This window comes from Urocitellus parryii (assembly GCF_045843805.1).
Source record: "Urocitellus parryii isolate mUroPar1 chromosome 13 unlocalized genomic scaffold, mUroPar1.hap1 SUPER_13_unloc_9, whole genome shotgun sequence".
NCBI lineage: Eukaryota > Metazoa > Chordata > Mammalia > Rodentia > Sciuridae > Urocitellus > Urocitellus parryii.
In genome coordinates this window covers 2,472,085-2,478,084 of record NW_027551777.1, presented here as the reverse complement: position 1 = coordinate 2,478,084, position 6,000 = coordinate 2,472,085, and positions in this window count along the sequence as shown.

Sequence of the window (6,000 nt, the reverse complement as noted above, 5' to 3'; positions counted from 1 at the left end):
TCTTTCTTTCTTTCTTTCTTTCACCAGGGATTCAACTCAGGGGCACTCGACCACTGAGCCACCTCCCCAGCCCTATTCTGTATTTTATTTAGAGACAGGGTCTCCCTGAATTGCTTATTTCCTCCCTTTTGCTGAAGCAGGCTTTGAACTTGAGACCCTCCTGCCTCAGATCATCCCTTTCTCATGAATGAAATAAAATTAAATATGAAATAGACTTTTAATTTAAAACTTTTAAATACACAGCAGTGATAATGAAAGTAAAAGTGTTTTTAAAAAGTATAGAATGGGTTCAACACAAGGTAAAGCCAAACTTGACAGACACCCTCAGTTAAGAAAACTCAAGCCCTTTCTAGAGTCACCTATAGTGTCCCCCACCCCCAATCTCCGGGGGATGTACTCCCAGACCCCCAAAGGATTCCTAAAACATCAGCACCACATACTATAGATGTTGTAGGGAAAAACGAGGGAAGACACCAAAGAGAGCAGGAAACAGTTTAATTTGGCTGCAGCCAGGTGCAGAGGGCACGGCTTTTGCTGTAATCAATCAATCCCCTGAACCCCAAGTTCAGGGAGTTTCAGAGTTTTATACCCAGCATGTCAGGGGAGGGCTCAGAAGTTCACAATCTGCAGAAGTTCACATAAAGCAGCTTTTTCTTTCGCGGTTCTGGGCAAGTTAACCCTTCAAGGACAGCACCTGAGAAGGGGAGAGCTTCTCCTCCCCTTTCTTTCCTCCCCTGCCAGCTGTTACCATGGAGCCCAACTAGAAACTTCTCTCATCTTAGAAATGTAGACATCTCTGTGAAGCCTAGCTCAAGGCTACTATACTGGATACATGTTTGTGAAAAACTAGTTAAGGGGTGTCCAGCACCTTGGAGTGCTGATTTCTTCCCGGCCAGTGGCCAAGTAAAGCAGGGCGACACAAAAATAGGAAGTTTATCTACATTGAACTCTTTTGCAGAGACTCTTTTGCTGACAGTCCCAAAATCAGCCCTGGGGAAGGTTTCTGGAGAAGCCCAGTGAAGACATTTTGTAGAGAAAGAAGGTGCCACTACAATAGATACTATGTTTTTCCCTATCTACAAACCTATGATGAAGTTTTAGAATTGGAAACAGTAAAAGATTAACAATAACTGATAATAGAGTAAAATAAATATAAAAATAGATGGCAATAAAAGTCACTGAATGTAACCTCTCCCCCCCAAAAAAAAATCTTCACTCTTCATGGCATTATAGTAATATTATTAAACTGTGGTTGATTTCAAACCACAAAAATCACAACTGTGGCAAGGACAGGCCTATAAACGAGGGCATGGGTGTCGGGATGCTGTCCTTTGGATCTGGAATGTCGGCACCATTGGGAGGTGGTGCAATCTCCACAGGTGGGGCCCCTTGGGAATCCTGAGGTCCCTGGGGGCAGAGAAGAAAGCCCGATTCTTCAGTGGCACAGGTGTCAGTAAAACATTGACCCACACGGTCCTCATCCGTGGGCAGGAACAGAAGTGAGTTCTTACAGGGGCGACTCACACGCTTCTTGTGGTTCCCTGAACTTTCCAAGATGTTCCTCCCAGACTCAGGACAGCTGTGGCATATTACGTGCCAATGTGACTGTGGATCCGGCAGCTGGGCTAAGCAAAGACTAAAATTCATAGGAAATGCCAAAGAATAGTCAATACTTCAAGACAGGCAGGTCTCCCCAAAACAGAAAATGGCTTACCTACTCTAGAGCTCATATCTTGAACAATGTCATTTTTTCCCCCAAAAGATAATCAAGTTTATCTAATTTAAGAGGAAACAAACAAATCCAAGTGAGAATTTGTAAAAGCAACTCACAATCACAGAAACCAACAAAATGAAAGAATCATGATTTATGAATCTTGGTATAAACACAATGAAAATCTAAATAAAAATGGATGAAATTCTAAAGAAAAAAATAATTATTAACACAATTGACCCCAAAAGACAAAGCAATAATTTAAGATCCTAAGAAAATCATCAGATATTCCTTTACCCATCCCCCCTCAAATATATATTTTGAGGTTGGGGATGGTTACCAGATGGAGATACTTTGCACTGAAGTCTCCAGACTTTAACAATATGGATACGTGCCCAGTGGGACTATTGTGTAAAATAGTTTAATGACAATAAGGCCACAACAATACAAAACCATGAAATAGCAAAAACTTAAAGATATAAAATAAATCTTCAAAATAAACATAAGTTCAAAAGGGCAATAAAAATTCTCTTACTGTCTTGAATTGTTGATTCCTCATTTGTATTTCCTATGAGTTTTAGTCTTAATTTGTCTGATTCCACATATATGTGCACCAACTTTTAGAATTTTTAATAGAATTGAACTTAATCTATTGATCAACATGGAAGAAGACACCCCTTTATGATCCTTAGGCTTTCAGGCTCTAATGTGGTACTTCCCTTCATATGTATGTTTGCTCTAATTTCTCTAATTAGCTTAGTTTTCAGTGTAGAGATATTGCAGAGGTTAGATTTATTTCTAAGTATTTGGTGACTGTGCTGAGATTGTCCAACTAAATGTCTTTAATTTTTTTCCAGCTTCTTGCTTAGTTGAAACTAAATTTTTATATTTGACTTTATATCCAGAGAACTTGCTGTATAGCCTCTGATTACTCATAATGGTTTGTCTCTAGATCCTGTTTCGTTTCTACTCGAAGAAGAACAAAGTTCATCAAGTGATTTATCAAGCACTTTTATAGAGATAATTAGATTTTTATAAGGTTAATGTGAGCAAAATCAGTGTGGTTTCATGCAAGAGTTCACACACTAGACAAAAGGACAGAGTGGTCTCTGAAGCCGACTCCATTGGAATCACCAGTGACAGTGTCACCTTTATGAACTCACAGAGGTGTGGAGAGCAACGGCCTATCCAGCAAATGATGCTGAGCCCACCAGATATCAACATGGAAACATCAGTTCTCGATTCCTCCCTCATACCATAATGAAAAGGTAATTAGAGAATGTAGGGCTGGGGATCTTAATATAACAGGCCATGAAAAAATTAACACCATGCCTTAGATTAGGTAAATGGCTTTCTTAATAGGATATATACACGTATGTGTGTGTGTATATATATGGCACATATATATATACACACATACACACACACATATATATATGTATATACACATATGTACACCATGTATACATATATACCAAAATATTGTTTCTTTTTTAAAAATTCATTCTGGTTTTTTATATATGATAACAGAATGTAATATATTGTTTATTTATGGTGATATTTATATGTATATTATATATACACACATATAGTTTCAATTATTTTATTTATGACATATATATATATATATATATATATATATAGAGAGAGAGAGAGAGAGAGAGAGAGTTGTAAGCTCAAAGATTATATCAAACAATACCATAGAACAGTGAAAACAGTGAAAAAATATTTACATTGAAAATATCTGACAAGGGAAATAATATTGGAAGAGTTCCTAAATCAATAAGAACAAAAGACACATGGCAAAATAGACAAGAAAATTGAATAGGTACTTTTCATATAATCACATCTAAATGGCCAATAAATATGTAAGAATGTGAATATCTCACATCTCATAAAGAAAATGCAAATTAAAACTTGATAGTTATCACAACTTAGCCAACATAATGACTAAAATAGAAAGACTGATAATATGAAGCATCTTCAAAGATGCAGGCTCATTGAACTCATGTACACAGCTGGTGGGTGTATAAATTAGTACAGTCTCATTGTAAAATTTTTTGGAAGTCTCTATTAAAACATATTATATGCATACATTATAACCTAGTAATTCCATGCTAAACAAAGTCAACATAGCAACACTGCTCTGGAAACTATCCAAATGTCTAAAATAAATAATCCATGAGGTGTTCACTCAGTAGAATGCTATACAGAAAGGAAAAGTACAAAAATCATAAGATTCACCATACTAAAGCTGAATCTCCAAATATGAATTTGAATGAAAGAAGCCAGACATTCAAGTGCATGATTCTCTGTGATTCCATTTGTGTAAAGCAGAAATGTGGGCAGAACCAGTCTCTAGGATTAAAATTCATGTTGCTGGTTAGCGGGGAAATTGGCTTGTGAGAAAAAGGTTCTTCCAGGCTGATGGATCCTGCTACTGGACCTGGAGCCGATTGTGAAAGTTCACTGGTTGCCAAAGGCTGCAGAGAATGCAGGACTGCTTCATGAGTATTGGGGTTCCACTTGGGGTCATGAAAACCTCAAACCACGTGGAGCTGAGGGCTGCACAGTATTCTGAATGCACTTACTGCCGTTGGTGTTAAAATATAAATAGATAAAATGGTGATTTTTTTATGCTTTTATAGTATTTTGCTACAAAAAATGTGGAGAACTAGGCTCTCTGTTATTTTCACTGAGAGTTCAGTTTCTTTAAAACAAACTAGACAATATTATCTAAATTTTTATGTATCCACATACTCTAAGATATCGATTTCCCAGACAGAAATTTAGCTTAGGGTCCTGCTTGACAGTGTATGTGTTCCAGTTTTTTTTAATTATTATTATTATATCATCAATTCAACATTAAACAATTGAAACCATTGAAGACAAATTAATAAGAGGAAACTGGTTTTAAATAGCATGAATAATTATGTAATGATTGTTCCATGCCACATTAAAAAGTAGTATAGTAAATCTATCCATGCTGATATAGGAAAAATTTTCTAAGACATATGATTAAAGAACACTAGAAGCAGATACAGAACATATGGCATGTTCATTTTGTGTAAATAAAAAATAAAATCTATTTTTGGAATTCACTTATGCCACTAAAAATTGTTGCACACTTAGAGTATAGCAGTTATCACCCGAGGCCTGGAGTATGCAGTGGTACATAGATCATCTGAGAATCTTTGAGATTCAGTAAGCCAAATCATGCAAGATATAAAAAATAAATAAAATAAACTCTCTCTGATTAAACGTGGTTCAGTAAACTTTGCTGTCTGCAACAGAATCCTCACCATTCCAGTAAACACATGTCTGAAGGATAGAGTTTCAGATTGTGATCAATGCAAAGAAGAAATGTTGGTTGAGAAAATATTTGGGAGGGGAGTTTGTTTGTTAGATGGCATTAGAATTAATGTCTGAACAAAAAGAAGAGAGTGGAGACGGAAGAATGGGAGGTATAGTTTTAGGAACTACAAGCCGTGAATGTGAGGCATATTTGTATATTGGGCAAGGGACAGAGGTTGCCTGGTTGGAGCTTTGAGAGAAAGAGAGAGAGAGAGAGAGAGAGAGAGAGAGAGAGAGAGAGAGAGAGAGAGAGAGACCCATGGAAGAAAAGGTATCAGCTAATCACATTATCAAGTCTCAGCTGAAAACTGATAGTGCTCTCAAAGGACATTATTTACCTAGCTTTAGTCAAACTTATGGAAAATTAAATAGGAGGTATGCATCCTAGCAGGGAGCCACCCGAAACCTCTTGCCCAGGGGGTTCTTCTGACATAAAACAAATTTTGTAGTTGAAGGAGAGGACACCCACAGAAACATGGCCTTGACCAGCCCTGGCTCCTGGGCCCCCTCCTCAACTAGGCCTTGTCCTTGGACTTCCATGTCCTTTTCTAGAGAGTCTAGTATTAAGAAGAACCCAATTTACAGAGAAGCCTCGCACTCCCATTTTCTGATCCCCATATTCCTTTGGGATCCTCAACCCATACCTCTCCCTGAGTGATGTCTGATCATTCTTGCCTAATTCTGAGAATGCAGATGTGCCAGTTTAGCATACTGGGCTCCTCTTAGTCACTTTTCACCCACGGACTCCTCCACCCTGCTCCTGGACTCCCAGGTTTACAGTATTTAGCTTTGACCCTGATCTCTTCTCCCTGTTGCAACAGCCTTGACACTCACTGCAATGGTCCTATTCTGAATAAAGTCTTCCTCGCCATCTTACCAAACATTGGAATACTCTTCCTTTCACAGAATCCCTGTAGAGAAAGTGCTGGAAGAAT